Source organism: Dromiciops gliroides, chromosome 2 (genome assembly GCF_019393635.1).
Source record: "Dromiciops gliroides isolate mDroGli1 chromosome 2, mDroGli1.pri, whole genome shotgun sequence".
NCBI lineage: Eukaryota > Metazoa > Chordata > Mammalia > Microbiotheria > Microbiotheriidae > Dromiciops > Dromiciops gliroides.
The window spans coordinates 568,546,801-568,563,596 of record NC_057862.1 but is presented as its reverse complement, the minus strand read 5'-3'; the positions used below and the strand labels follow the sequence as shown (position 1 = coordinate 568,563,596).

Sequence of the window (16,796 nt, the reverse complement as noted above, 5' to 3'; positions counted from 1 at the left end):
TGGTGGTGGACTTTACCACTTACTATCTCTGTAATCTTGAGCGAACCCAAATCCCTTCGTCTCTCGGGGCCTCGGTTTCCTCCTCTGTAAAATGAGAAGGTCAGAGGAGCCTAAGGTGCCTTCCTGCTCCAAGTCCTGCAGTTCTGTCTTAGATGTCTTTGTATTCCCCAGAACCTAGCGCAGTGCCTGGGGTAGCAGGCGTCGCTCCGTAACTGTCCGTGGAAGGAAGAGTCAATGAATGAACAATGGGCCTTTGGGTACAAAGGTACCAACTGTTTGACCCAGGCTGGGGATGCTCCGTCCACTGCTTGCCTTGGTCCTCTTTCTGTCTCGGCCTGCCTCAGTTCAAACTCTCCCCAGGGCGTAGCACCACCACCACCCTCCTGCTCTTTTTCTCTCTCCGCCCCCGCCCCGACCCAGGACCGCAGGAGACCCAACAAAGACAGGCACAGGGTGACGGCCCGGGTCGGGACTGCGCACGCTCCGCGTCTCCTCTCCCCGGGAAGCTCCGGCGGTAGCGCCGCCTCGGCCGCGCGCCTCGCCTCGCCTCGCGCTCTCGCCGGAGCGTGCCCTGCGTGCGGGTGCCCGCGGACCCCCGCTGGGCGCTTTCTCCTTAACTGCCCCTGCCCTCGCGACGAGACGGCCCTCGGACACGACGTACGGTGAGTGGCACAAGTGGGCACCAGCGTGGGCAGCTGCGAGGGGGGCGGGGCGGGGAAGAGGCGTTCCTCGCGAGTGGGACGGGCAGGGCGGCGGCGCCAGCACGCGCGCCCTCCCAGTCGGTTGGGGACCAGCGGCCTCGGGGTGCGGGCCGGGCTCTGAGAGCGAGACTGGCCGCCAAGGGGCGGGGGCGGCGGAGCATCTCTTGGGGCCCCTGGAGGGGGGGAGGAGGAGGAGGAGGAGGAGGAGGAAGAGGGTGAGGGGAATGAAAATGGGGAGGGGGCTTCCTGGACGCTGGTGGGGTGCGGGTGCAGTCAGGGTGCGGGGTCCTGCAGGGAACGACCCTCAAGGGGCGCCCTCCACCAGGGTTGGCCCCCACTCCCCCACCCCGTGCTTTGAGAGCGAAAGCAAACTTCGCATGAAGTGGGGTCGAACTCCGTCCCAAAGTGTCCCAGAGAGGGAGAGCAGCCGAAGCTCAAGTTCCCTTGCTCATTGTAGGGGTCCCAGGACTTTGGGGAGCCGGGGGGAACCGTGCCTCCCTGCGCTTTTTCGTGCCCAGCCCAGTGCTGCGGAGCAGAGGTGGGTAAGGAGCCTCATTCCGAGGATGGGCTTGAGAATTTCATCCCGCCCGGTGCCTGGAATGCACTCCCTCCCCGACTCCCTCTTCCTGCCAAGTTCCAGCCCACGTCCCACCTTGTACATGAAGCCTTTCTGAATCTCTCCTAAGGCTGCTGCCTTCTCCCTGTTGATTCTCTCCACTGCGTGTCCGTGTAGACATTAACACGTGCTCGTTTATAGTTCTGTGTACGTGTTTATTTGTATCGATATGTGTGTATTTGCGTATTGTACACACCTGTTTGTAGACATACATGTATTTGTATTTATATGTGTGTATACACATGAGGTAGGCTGGTAGCTTCGTGGTTAGAGTGCTGGCCCTAGAATTAGGAAGACCAGAGTTCAAATTTATCCTCATATCCTGGGCAAGTCACTTAACCTGTTAGTCTTAATCCACTGGACAAGGAAATGGCACACCACTCCAATATCTTTGCCAAGAAAACCAATGGACAATATTGGTGTGCTGTGGTCCACAGGGTCACAAAGAGTTGGACCCAATTGAATGACCACAATATGCACATACATCTATTTCCATATGTATATGGATTTGTATATATATATATATATATATATATATATATATATACATACATACATACACTTTTTTTGTGTGTGCATATGCACATGGTGCAGTAAGGGCAGCTAGGTGATAAGAGTTCCAGGCCAGGAGTCAAGACTCATCTTTGTGAGTTCAGATTTGCCTCAAACACTTACTAGCTGTGTGACCCTAGGCAAGTCACTTAACCCTGTTTCCTCAATTTCCTCATCTGTAAAATGAGCTAGAGAAGGAAATGACAAACTACTCCAGTATCTTTGCCAAGAAAATCACAAATGGGGTCACAAAGAGTTGGACATGATTGAAAATGACTAATAACTAACATGTTGGGAAGAGAGGTGATTCCTAAAGAATAATATTGGAAGTATTTTGAGGATATTAGTGAGAGCAACCAGTAAAAATTGAGAGCAGGCCAGTCTCTAACTTCTTAGAGATTTCTTCTCTAGTAAAGTGACTTTATCCAGGAACAGCTGCAGTTACTTAGAATACAGTTAGGATACCGGAAAGAAGACCCCCGGCCCCGCCATACCTCCTTAAGAATCAAAAACCTCAGAAGAACCAAAATCTTACAAAGACTATGCTAGCATATACTCCACTCATAAGGAGGAGTTCCTTGTTCGTTTAGAAGAGCCTATTTACTTTTCCTTCCTGTACAGCTCTGATAGGTTTGGTTTTCTAGTTTATAGAATTGTAGAGTTGGAGGGTAGCAAACAAATTAGAAGTGGCCCCTCTTGGAGACAGGCATACTAATAGCAGGAGGAAATTATAGTTATCATCCTGACCAGGGAAAAGACAAGAAAATGAAATTACTTAGAAGCTTAGCAGTTTGGGCCATTTAGTGGAAGGATACTTCAAAAATCTTGGAAGACAGACAATATTATAATTCCAGCATAGTACAATATCTATATAATCATGACCCAGAGGATTGGAAAAGGTTAAATTTTGTTCCATATTAACTGGTTATGAAAACAGGGAAATATGCTGAACATTTGAGAAAAAATTTTGTCTATAGTGGTTGAAATTAAATTTTTTCTCAAGCTTCTGAAAAATTCAAGTTTAAGAGCTCATATCCTTACAATAAATAATGTTGGTTTTTGCAATTCATAAAACTATGAAATTTTCAAGGTGGAAAGCCCTTCCAATGATTAATTTACCAGAAGCCTTCATTTTAGAGATGAGGCCCAGAGATGTGATATAACATACCAAGGTCACATAGCCACTACTGGAACCCAAGTCTCCTGCTTCAATTTAGTTCAGTGATTTGTCCATTATAGCATGTTATTTGTACCTAAGAGCATATTTTCTCCCAGAAAAAAATTGTTATAAGTCTTAGATTCTCAAGTAAATGTCTATTACCATGTCATATATGGGTTGTTATCTATAACTTTTTCCACTTGCCACCCCTTTTTGCCCAAGAAATTTTTACATGACTCCCGCTATATAGTTATATGAAATAGGTATACAAATCAAACATTTATTGCCAGATTTTTTGTGACCCACACATTGTTATACAACCCCATATGGGGTCACAACCCACATTTTAAGAAGCTTTGATATATACCATTGGAGGGAGAATCCATATTGATGTCTTTTTTTATATATCGAAGTATAATTGAACTGTTTTTCACTAATGTCTCACTCTAATGCCACATTGTGTGGAGGTGCTGCCTCTTGAAGCCTCTGTCATGGAGTACAAATTCTGGCAAGACAGCATTGCTTCATATTTCATTGAAAAAATTGAGGTCCTCTTCTCCCCTAATCTGCAGTTTGCATCTCCCAGATTCTTTCTGCCACTATGTCTACATTATCTTTGTCTCACATAATGAAGTGATCTTTCTCTTTGCCAAGGCAAAGCCCTTTCTATTCATAAATGATCCCATTCTCCTTCAACAGATTGCCCCCCTCTATCATCCTCACTCTTTAACTTAATTTCCAATCTCTTTTTGCCTACTGAATGCTTCCCTATTACCTATGAATATATCCATCTCTCCCCCATCCTCAAAAAATACTCCCTTGATCCACTCAATCCCATTAGCTACCATCCCATCTCTGCTGTCTTTTGTGGCTAGAATCTTTGAGAAGGCCATTTATAATAGTGTCTTAACTTCCTTTCCTCTCAGTCCCTTAATTCTTTACAGTGTGACTTCTGATCATATCATTCATCTGAAACAAATGCTAAAGTTACTATCAATCTCATAATTGCTAAATTTAATGGCCTTTTCTCAATCCTCATTTTTCTCAACCTTTCTGCAGCTTTTGATATACTTATACTCTTCTAGGTTTTCATGACACTCTCTCCCGGTTTTCCTGCCTATCTGTTCCTTTTTAGTCTCCTGGGCTTGATCTTCAGCTCATCCTTGGGTTACACAAACTGTGGGTATACCACAGGGTTCTGTCCTCAGTTACCTTGTCTTCTCCTTCTACATCATTTTACTTGGTGATCTCATCAACTCTCATAGATTCAATTATCTGTATGCTGATGCATCTCAGATCTAGCCTGCTGTATGGTCTCCCTGCGGCATGTCTCTCCCTACTCCAGTCCATCTTCCACAAAGCTGCCAAAATGTTCTCCCTATAGAAAAACACTTCAGATCTGCCCATGTTACCCTTCTATTCAAGAAACTCCAGTGGCTACTTGTTACTTCCATGATCAAATATAAAATCCTTTGTTTGGTGTTCAGTGCCCATCAAACCTTCTTTATACCTCATCTCCCCACCCCAACCTATTCCAGTCTTCTTGCCCCCATACAACCCTCCCCCCCACATATACTCTGAGTTGATCACTTTAACAACTTCCCTCTGTTTTCATTTCAGTATAAAAGGTAGTCCTTATTCTTGCTAATGTTATTTCTTATATTGGTGTCCTTTATTCCATCCCTTCTGATATTAAGGAGGTTGTTCATCCCCTTTCTCCAATCTTCAACATCTCCTTATCCTCTGGTGCCCTCCCTGATGCCTACAAAGCATGGTCAGATCTGAACTCATCTTCTCAAGTTATAATCATGTATCTCTCTCCTCACTTTCCCACAGTGATCACTATGTGCCAGACACTGATAGGTCTTTTTTTTTTTGCTGGGCAATGAGGGTTAAGTGACTTGCATACAGCTAATAAGTGTCAAGTGTCTGAGGCCAAATTTGAACTCAGGTCCTCCTGATTCTAGGGCCAGTGCTTTATCCACTGCGCCACCTAGCTGCCCCCAAGACACTGCTATGTCTTAAGGGTACAAATGTAAAACATGACTTTGTCTTCAAGGAACTCCATTTGAATAAGGTAAGCCAGCACATATTGGGGAGTGGTGGTTATTGGAAGGGTATTTTGGTCCGCTCATATGGGTAGTGAGTAGAACCATAGGGAAATTGTTTGGCCTACCCTTTGTAGAGGGAATAGTGGTGTGGATTTGATTTCTCTCTCCAGATTAGAAAGTGTATGGGTTACTTATGCCTTAGCATGGCCAGAAGAGTGGCAGGGTAAAGCATGATTGAGGGTATGTGACTGACTGGATAGGACAGGCTTTTATCAGTGAGGACAGTATAGCTTCACAATGGGAGTTCCAAATTGGAATGGCTGAGCTCCTCTGGTACTTAGAGAGCCCTTTTTGCAGGGGCTTAGTAGCAGTATCAGCAGGGTGGCCTGGCAAGAAGATGGCCAAAATGGATCTGAACAGCTTTCGTGGTTTCAAATCTTATGTCTCTATGAAGATGACTCCCAGATAGCCATCTCCATCCTTCTCTACATTACCATCCACCTGAATAACCCATAAACATTTCACACTCAATATACACAAAATAACTTGTTCTTCCCTAAACCCAAGTCTCTCTATAACTTTCCTATTTTTGTTTTTGTTTTTATTTTAGTCATTCAGGTTCACAAACTAGAATTTGTCATCTTTCTGTCACTATATTTAGGTTGTATGGGCCAAGTGATTTGAATTCATCAAGAAAAAGGAGGTAGCTCTGTACCACTTCTATACTTATTTTGGGACTACCCTATCCATCATTTTTGGTCTATATTTGCTAGTCTAAAAATTATTCTCCTTAGAAGAGAAAACAGAAGCAAAGTAAGAGCAAGGTACTTAGCCTTTTCTCTATAGAGTCAGTTATTTATGGATATCTGTGGCTCCCTGGAATGTTGGACTTAGAGTCAGGAAGATCTAAGATAGAATCCTGTCTCAGATGCTAACTTCTCTGAAAAATAGCACGTTGGCAAATGCTAGCTATTATTATTATTATTCTCTTGTCTACGCCCAAACTGTGGTCTTATTCATAGTTTGATCTTTTCCCCAATACAGTTGGTTAAACAGGACTGGACCCATGATTCTATTGATATAGAGAACTTCTACCAATGAAGATTCATACCTTCTCTGCAACTTAGAGTCTCCAGACTGCTTTGTTTTACTAAGTTCTTTTGAATAAAGAATTCTCCATTATTTTCTGGATTTTTCTTTTTAACATTGGGTTTCTGTATTTTTTCCTAGGTCTTGGTTGGCTACTCTTTTCCCAATAATCACTGTATGTGTGTGTGTACACACACACACACACACACACACACACACACACATGTTTATCAAGTATGAAATTATTTAAGTACTACTTTGTAGTGTAGTTTTACAACTAGCACCAATACCATGTTCTTCCTACTGTTTTCATTTTATCTTTGATATCTTACCTTTTTTCTTCCAAATGAATTTTGTTATTGTATAATTCTATAAAGTGTATTAGTAGTTTGATTTCTATAGCGTTAAATTTGCAGAGTAATTTGGATAGTATTGTCATTTGTACTTTATTGGCATAGTATAACTCAGCCATGAAAAATGAATGATTAGGTCTTTTTATTATAAAATGGTTTTCTAGTCATATTTATCTGAGTTTTAGTTGTGTCTTAGGTTACACTCACTTATCCAGCATTTGACAAAGTATCTCATAGTCTTGTGGACAGATTGAAGAGATAGTGGCTGGACAGTAGTCCAGTTAAGTATAATATGAACTGGAATAGTGGATGGACCCAAAAAATAGTACTTAATGGGATAATGTTATTTCCACAAGAATTTATTGAGCTCCTCCTTTGTGCAGGGCATTGTGCTCTGGGGCCAGCAGTCCAAATACTGAAATGTGTGAAAAAATGATTAATAATAGGGTGTTTGGGGGCAGCTAGGTGGCGCAGTGGATAAAGCACAGGCCCTCGATTCAGGAAGACCTGAGTTCAAATCTGGCCTCAGACACTTGACACTTACTAGCTGTGTGACCCTGGGCAAGTTACTTAAACCCCGTTGCCCTGAAAAAAAAAAAATAATAATAGGGCATTTGGGGACCCAGAGAGCCTGGCCAGACCTTTCTTGCTGCCAGCCCAGAGTCAGGAGAATTTCAAAGGAAATATGGTTGGACCTTGGACTGTGAATAGGGATTAAAACCACACCTAGCTGAAGGCTTTTTCCCTAGGACCTCTCCTTACTCTGACATCAGGCAGACCACCCTCAAATCCAGTAAAACAATGGATTTGAATGATGCTAGCCAATTGGCTTTGAGCAGTGTGTAAGGGCAGGCTCTCCTCCTGCCCTCAGTAAGCTTACACATTGACTTGGTCTCTTGGCCCAGGAACGTTCAAGGAGGCAGGACACAGATGATTTTCTCACCTAGATCCTAGCTAGGCTTTCCTTACTTTCAGGGCCATGTGCTCTATCTTTACTAATACTTAATATGCTTTAATAAATGCTTAATGCCTCAAAACTAGTGCAGTAGCCTCTAATTTCTAAGTAACAAATATATGATAAACCCCAGCTACTTTCCCTAAACTTGGGACAATTATAGTGCGACCACATTTAATTTTACTTGCCACAAATGAAAACCAAAAGCCCCATTCCCTCAAGGAGCCGACATTCAACGGGGGATATGACATTTGAACAAATAAGCGCAATGTAATTTGAGGATAGAAATAGCGCGAACAACTAGGGACATCAGGAAAGATTTTCCACAGATGTCATTTGAATTAAGCTTTGAAAGAAATTTGGGATTCCAAGAAATGGTGGTAAGGCAGGAGTGCATAACAGCCATTTGGGACAACCTGGGTGGAGAAGGCACCGGAGTTGTGAAGATGAAGCACTGGATTTAGAGAACAGCTTTGGTCTAGTTTGGCTGGCAGCAAAGTGCTCCACTGGGGAATAAGCTGGGAGAGGGAGGCTGGAGCCAGACTGTGAAGGACTTCAAATGGTAAGGAGGTTTGCATTTTATGCTTGAAGCAGTGGGAAAGGGGAACAGAACAAGCATTTAATAATAATCTACTATGTGCCAGGCAGTGCATTAAGCCCTTTAGTTCATTTGATCCTCGCAGTAACTCTAGGAGATAGGTGCTATTGTCTCCCCATTATTATCTCCATTTTACAGTTGAGGAAACTGAGACACACAGAGTTTAAGTGACTTAGGCAGTCACAGAGTTAAGAAATGTCTGAGGCCACATTTGAACTTTGAAATTCCTGACTACAGCCCCAGTACTCTATTCACTGGGCCACCAGTAGAGAACTACTGAAGGTTCTTGAATGAGAGGTAGCATGGAAGGAAAAAAGTCTTTAGTAGAGGACTCCCAAGGATCTTTCCTTAGCCTGTGCTATTTCTACTGTTGTTTATCAGTGATTGGGATAAAGACACAGATGACATGCTTATCAGATTTGTAGATGACTCAGTTTAGATGGCTAATAGGTTGGAGGACAAACAGAATCCAACAGTATTTGGACAGCTTAGAACTTTTGACTGAAACTAATAAGATTACCTTTAATTTAATTTATTACATTTCAATTTTTACATTTGGACTCAAAATTTTCACAAGTACAAGATGGAGATAAATTAGGTAGATGATAATTCATATATAAAAGATCTAGAGATTTTAGTGAACTGCATGACCAAATGAATCAGTAGTGTGACATGACTACCAAAAAGCCTAATTTGATTTTTATGAGAGGCCATCACTATCCAGAACTAGGGAATCTCTAAGTGTGTTCTCATTTCAAGTGACCAAACATTTATTAAATGTGTGTTATGTACTATGGCACTGTGCTAGTGACTGTGAATACAGACAAAAATGAAAGTCTCTTCCTTTGAGTATCTTATTGTCTGTTGGGTTAGCTTAACTATTGATCTTCAAGAATATTGTGGTCAATTCTGGGTGCCATCAGGAATATCATGGTCAGTTCTCTGTGCCGTATTTTTAGGATGAACATTGATAAAGTTGAAGATGTATAACAGAGAAAGGCAACCAGGATGATAAAGGGCCTTGAGATTATTGCATATGACCATCAGTTGAAGAAACTAGCTTGAAGAAGAGAAGACTTACAGGTGACATAGGTATTTGAAGAGTTGTCATGTAGAAGAATTAGACTTGTTCTCCTTGGTGTGTGTATATGGGGGGGGGGGAGGGTGTGTGTGTAAAATTGTCTAGAGGCAGATTAAGGCTTGAGGTAGAGAAAACCTTCCTAACACAAAGAAGGCTATATATTGAAGATTAGTTGATGATCAACTTTGTTAGACAGTTTACTCCTAGGAGGTCCTACACAAATGAAATGATCCCTTTCAAGTAGTGATTATCTGTAGTCTCAACTTTCTTTCTTTTCCTACCAAATGCCTAGTACAACATTCTGCACTAGATATGAAGGTGTGAATATTGAAGAGGCTTGAGTTTCATTATTATTTCTTAAGGTAAAGATGTTTTTTGCCCATTTTTAAAGAACTGCCTATTGTACAGCCCTACAAAATAGTAATGTGGATCATCTGTGTTACTCATGACTAAGCATTTATAGAAGCTTTATCCAGACTCTGCACCATCTTTGATCTTGGTACATATCTTTGACAGTTTCAAAATGTGGGAAAACCCAGTAGTCCTTCAAACCTCTGGAATAGACAGTGTGTCTGTCTGCTTCAGATGTTCAGTTCATTTTTTTTTCTGTATAGGATAAACATAATAATTGTATTATTTAGCATTTTTACTTAAAAATATAAGGTCAGTAAAATACTTTATATACCAAGAAGTGTAAATTATGCTGTTGTAAAATCTTTAGTCAAAGAATTTAATAAATTTGAGTACTTTCTGTAGAAGATAAATTTAAACAGTCAAAACTAAACTGTTGCTAGGTGACTTTTGGAAGTTGTGCCTTCTCCCCCTCCCTTTTAAAGTTGGGGTAATTACAAGGTGGTGATAGTTTAAAATAACAAGGGAAAGGAACAGTTAGCTCTAAACTAAACTAAAAATTTTCTCCTCCTTAAAAAGAAACTCAATACAAAAACGACTTCATAGACAAATTATTCGTATATCCTTGCTAGACCTGTAGGACCTTGTTAATAAGTGGATTAGGATTTTAGTTTTAAATATTTGGTGAATTTTTTAAGACTTTTAGACTTTGTAATATAAATTATGATGAAAACTATTAGCTAGTTTTAATTAAAACTTTAGTCACCTTTTATGTGACATGTTTGATACCATTAGTATTACCTTTATGATCATTTCTCAATTTATGCAATAGATGCATTCCAGCAAAGTTGGTTGTAGAACAATTTCCATAAAACCATTTTCCTGTTACATCATAAAAAATACCTTTTGACCGTTTTGACTATGGAGCAGAATATTTCTCCAGCATTGTCCAAACTAAATGAGGCACATCCCTTGCTTTTGATGAAAACACCACCCATGCCCCTTTAGCATTTAGTTTCTTACATAAGATATTGTACAGTCCCTCGTCACTTCATTCCTGGATTATTGCCTCCTTGTTGTCTCCTTGCTTCAAGTATCTATCAACATTAATCTATTCTCCACTGAATTGCCAAAGTGATCATCCTTTAAACCCAGGTCTAATCATGCTGTTCCCTTCTCAAATTTCAGTGGCTGCCTATTCCAGGATTAAATATAAAATCCTCTATTTAGCATTTAAAGACCTTTACAACCTGACATCTTTTTCCTTTTCTGATCTTACATTTTACTTCCTTCCACATAGTCTGTAATCCACGAACACTGACTTTAGCTTTTTCTTTCAGATTATTCCCTTATCTTCTGAATCTGTGACATGTTACTGGCTGTCCCCTATTCTTGCAATAAGTCTTGCTCTTCACCTCCAACTCCTGGCTTCTCCAGCTTCAAAAGTCACGTCAAGTACCCTTTGACCTAGCAATACCACTACTAGATCTATATCTCAAAGAGATCATAAAAAAGGGAAAAGGACCCATATATACAAAAATATTTCTGGCTGTTCTTTTTGTGGTGGCAAAGAATTAGAAGTTGAGGGGATGCCCATCAATTGGGGAATGACTGAACAAGTTGTAGTATATGAATGTAATGGAATACTATTGTGCTGTAAGAAATTATGAGCAGGCAGATTTCAGAAAAATTGGAAAGACTGACATGAATTGATGCTGAGTGAAGTGAGTACAACCAGGAGAACATTGTACACAGTAACAGAAACATTGTGTGATGATCAACTGTGATAGACTTAGCTCTTCTCAGCAGTACAGTGATCCAAGATAATTCCAAAGAACTCATGATGGAAAATACTCTCCACATTCAGAAAAAGAACTATGGAGTCTAAACGCAAATCGAAGCTTACTATTTTCACTTTTTTGTTTGTTTGTTTGTTTTGTTTTTTGGTTTTCCCCTTCTGTTCAGATTCTTCTTTCACAACATGACCAATGTGGAAATATATTGAACATGATTGTACTATATAACCTATATCAGATTTTTTGCTGTCTTGGGGAGGAGTGAAGGAGGAAGAAAAAATTTGAAACTCAATCTTACAAAAATGAATGTTGAAAACTGTCTTTATGTGTAATTGGAAAAAAATAAATATTATTAAATAATAAAAAAACAAAACAAAACCAAAAAACCCAACTCAGTTCGAGTCCTGCTTTCATCAAATGGTCTTCCTCATTCTTCCCAAAGCCCATGCCTCCCTTCTATATTTTATATGTACATAGTTGTTTGCATGTTGTCTTCTGTATTAGAATTTGAGCTGTTTGAAGGCAAAGAATGTTCTTTTAACCTTTTTCTGTACCCCCAGTGCTTAGCAGAGTGTTTGACACTTAAGTCTTTAAGAAATACTTATTGACCTTTTTTTTTTTTTTAATTAAAGAAAAGGATAATAATGGCATCCAGGCCCCCTGGTATATTGGCCGTTATCGAGGACTAACAATATTATGCCTAGTAAGAGCTGTAATCTATCATTTCCCTTTTTTCTTTGCAATATTTTTGGGATAGCATTGCTAATCAGTCTGCTTGTAACAACCTTCTTGCTCCTATGTCAGCTTATAGAAATTTGTCTCCTGCCTTCAGGATTCCATGATTCTATACTCATGACATCTGAAACTTTACTTCTTCATTTTCCTGTTTGTTTATAATTTACTAATAGAATCTTAGATCTTAGAGAATCTCAAGGAATCATTTTGTCTAACTCCTAGCCTTAACTAGGCTTAATTGTCTCCATTCTTATAGATGAGGCAACTGAAGCTCGTAGAATTTATTAGTCTTCTCACATGGCTATGTAAGTGGTTGAATGAAGAATCCAGAAATATTCTTTCATCATACTGCACTGCTCCTTTGGCAGTAGGCATCATTATCAAGCCATTTATGGTGGGTTATGTTCCTGGTAAAAGAAAATGCCACAGGGAGAATCTTACTTTCTTCCATAAAAACCTGATTTAAATCAGTTTAATTCAGTGAACATTAAGCACTTACTATGTGCCAGGTACTGTGCTGTGTACTGGGGATAAAAAAAAGAGGCAAAAGTCAGTCCCTGCCCACAAGGTCTATTGGGGGAGATAACATACAAACACATACAAACATACAAACACATACAAAAACATACAAAGCAAGCTATATACAAGATAAATAAGGAATACTTAATAGGGAAGGCACTGGAATTAAGAGGGGTTGAGGAAGGCTTTCTCTAAAAGGTAGGATTTTAGTTGTGACTTAAAAGAAGCCGAAGACATCAGTAGTTGGACTGAAGGAGAGTTCTAAGCATGGAGGACCCCCAGAGAAAACGTCTAGAACTGAAAGATGTAGTGTTTTGTTCTTGAAACTACCAGCAGGCCAGGATCACTGGACTGAAGAGTACATATTGAAGAGTAAGATGTAAGAACACTGGAAAAATAGGAAGGGTTAGGTTATAAAGGACTTTGAATACCTAAAAGAGCATTTTGTATTTGCTCCTGGAAACAATAAGAAGCCACTGTACATAATTGTGTGTGTGCGACATGGTCAAACCTGTATTTTAGGAAAATCACTTTGGTGGCTTAATGGAGGATGGATTGCAGTGGGGAGAGACTTGAGGCACTCTGATTTACTAGCAGACAATTGTAATAGTCTGATGCGACCAGGGTGGTGGCAGTGTCAGAGGAGAGAAGGGGGCATATTCTAAAGATGTTGCTAGGGTGATTGACAGGCCTTAGCAATAGATTGGCTGAGAGTGGGGTGGGGTGAGAGAGTGAGCAGTCCAGGATAACTCTTAGGTCGTGAGCCTGAGAGACTGGGAGAATGGTGTTGCCCTCTACAATGATCAGGAAAGTAGGAGGTGTAGGGAAGGTTTAGGGAGAAAGTTAATGAGTTCAGTTTTGGACATACTGAGTTTCAGTTATCACTGAATATCCGGTTTAAAAAGGCAATTGTTAATGTGTGATTTTAGATCAGCAGAGAGTGGGGTAGGATAGGTTGATTTGAGAAGACTAGACATTATATCTCAAGATATTATAAAGGAAAACTGCCTCAGTATCTTAGAACCAGAGGATAGAATAGAATTGAAAGAATCCACTGATCACCTCCTGAAAGAGATAACAAAATTAAAACTCCCAGGAATATGACAGCGAAATTCCAGAGCTACCAAGTTAAGGAGAAAATATTCCAAGCAGCCAGAAAGAAACAATTCAAATATTATGGAGCCAAAGACATTCAAATATTATGGAGCCAAAGACATGATCATACAAGATTTAGTACTTTTCACCTTAAAAGAGTGGAGCGCTTGGAATATAGTATTTCAGAAGGCAGAGAGGAGTTAGGATTACAACCCAAAATCACCTGCCCAGCAAAACTGTGTATAAACTTTCAGGGGAAAACTGGATATTTAATGGGAACTTTCAGGCATTCCTGATGAAAAGACCAGAGCTGAATAGAAAATTTGACATCAAACACCAGACTCGAGAAGAATAAAAAGGTAAACATGAAAGAGAAAACATAAGATATTCAACAAAGTTACTATTTACAGCCCTTTATGGTAAGATGATACATGTAATTCCTAAGAACTTTTTCTTTATTAGGGCAGGAGTCTACATAGAGGGCATGGGTGTGAATTATGTTGGGATGATCTCAAATAAAATGAAGAGGTGAAGGGAAATGATTCACTGGGAGAAGGGAGAAGGGAGAAGGGAGAGAAAGAATGGGAGAAAGTATCTCATAAAAGAGGCATGCAAGGAAGAGCTTTTACAGTGGAGGGGAAAATGGGTCAGGTGGTGGGTGATGCTTGAATTTCACTCTCATCAGAAATGCTTCAGAGAGGGAATGTGTGTGTGTGTGTGTGTGTGTGTGTGTGTGTGTGTGTGTGTGTGTGTGTGTGTGTGTGTGTTGGATATAGAATTCTTTCATACCCAACAGAGAAATGAGGGAAAGGGGATAAGATGAGGGAATGATGATAAAAAGAGAGGGCACATTAAGAGAGGCAATGGATGGAGGCAAAACAGATTTTGAGGAACAGGAAAGAGGAAGGGAAAGAAGGATAAACAGGAATAGGATGGAGGGAAATAACAGTAATCATGACTGAATGTGAATGGGATGAGCTTTCCCATGAAATGGAGGGAGATAGCAGAATAGATTAGAAACTAGAATTCAGCAATATGTTGTTTGCAAGAGATACACTTGAAACAGGAAGATACACAAACAGTTAAAATAATGGGCAGGATCAGAACATAATATGTTTCAGCTGAAGTAAAAAAGGCAAGGGTAGCAATCATGATCTCAAAGGAAAAACAAAAATCAATTTAATTTAAAGGTAACATAGATAATGAAGTAACATCGAAAATTTCTACAGCAAGTTCTGATAAAGGCCTTGTTTCTCAAATATATAGGGAAGTACGTGAGATTTTTAAAAATAAGAGCCATTCTCAAGTTGAAAAATTGTCAAGGTAAATGTATAGGCATTTTTCAGAAGAAAAAATCAAAGCTGTTTATAGTCACATAAAAAAATCACTATCTATTAGAGAAGGCAAATTTAAACAAGTCATAGGCACTACCACACACCTATCAGAAATGAGTAATGCTGGAAGGGATGAAGGAAAATAGATATACTAATGACTTTTTTGGTGGAATTGTGAAGTGGTCAGCTATTCTGGAAAATAATTTGGCAGTATGTCCAAAGGGCTATAAAACTCTGCATAACATTTGACCTAGCAATACTACTACTAGGCATGTATCCCAAAGATATCAAATCAAAAGGAAAAGAACATATGTGTACAAAAATATTTATAGCAATTCTTTGTGGTGGCAAAGAATTGGAAATTATGGGGATGCTCATCATCATTTGGAGAGTTGCTAACCAATTTGTGGCACGTGATTTCGATAGAGTACTGTTGTGCTATAAGAAAAAACTAGGGGAATGATTTCAAGAAAATATGAGAAGACCTATATGAACTGACGAGTGAAGTGAGAAGAACCTGATCATTCATTGTACACAGTAACAGTAATATTGTAATCATGATCAACTGTGAAAGACTTGGCCACTCTTGAGCATTATGTTGATCAAGACAATCGAAAACTATTGATAAAAATGCTGTCCGCTTCCAGAGAAAGAACTGATGAATTCTGAATGCAATTTGAAGCATAGTGGATTTTTTTTACTTTTTAAAATTTTCCTGCTTTTTGTGTGATATGACTAATATCAAAATATATTTTGCATGATTTTACACATGTATAATTGATACACCGCCTTCTCAAGTAGGTAGGGGAAGGGAAGTAGGGAATGAGAATGTTTGGAACTCAAAATTATTTTATTTAAAGAATGTTAAAAATATATCAATAATATATTTTTTTTTAATGGGCAGCTAGGTGACACAGTGGATAGAGCACCGAACCTGGAGTCAGGAGGACCTGAGTTCAAATCCAGCCTCAGACACTTGACACTTACAAGCTGTGTGACCCTGGGAAAGTCACTTAACCCCATTTGCCTCACCAAAAAACAAAAACGAAAACGAAAAAACAAATGGTTAATAGATATGAAAAGGGTGATCTTGAAGTCTGAATACAACTGTATGACAATATTGCATCTTAATCGTCTTTGAAATCGTTTACCACTTAAAAGACATCAGATTTCTTGAATTTATTTATATTAAGATAAAGCCAGAAATATTTTCATGATCCTTCAGCTAATATGGAAATAATTACTATAATATTCAGGGAGTTTATTGTATTGGATATATAATAGAAGAGCACTGAATGAAGAAAGAAAGACTATGGTGCATATTTTTTTTGAAAATATGTACAACTAAAATTTGGTACTTAACATACAATGGTTATTTTGTCTTTGAATTTTACTAATTTTATATTTAGTATTTCTTGAAGTTCTCATGTATTTTATTTTCATTCCTTTTTTGAAGTAGTTCAAGTGTAAGATTGATATTGCCCTGTTATTGAAACTAATGTTCCTTGATATCGACATAACATTTCTACACATATTTCTATATATACAGATAAAATTTCTACATATATTGAAATAAAATTTCAATAGCATGACAGTTTAAAATACAGTTAAGCTCTAAGTGTGCTTATTCTTTGAAACTTCCAATTAGGATCAAATCTGTGGTTTAGTAATATGAATAATGGCCAGTGTGAAAATAGAATATTTAAAATCCATTTGATCTAGAGTCATGAATGTCAAATTATATTGGCATGGGTTGAATTAAGGATCATTAGGTGAAAGAATATCCTATCATTCTGCACTATTACCCTTTT

General features: G+C 39.4%; 1 protein-coding gene across 1 annotated transcript in view; it reads left to right on the top strand.

Moving 5' to 3' along the window:
- Positions 1 to 524: 524 nt before the first annotated feature.
- BTBD3 (BTB domain containing 3) overlaps positions 525 to 16,796 on the top strand; it is a 54,230-nt gene continuing 37,958 nt past the window's right edge. The window contains exon 1 of the mRNA XM_043982484.1: positions 525 to 662. The gene's annotated coding sequence lies outside the window, so the exon portion shown is untranslated. The remainder of the gene's footprint in view (positions 663 to 16,796) is intronic.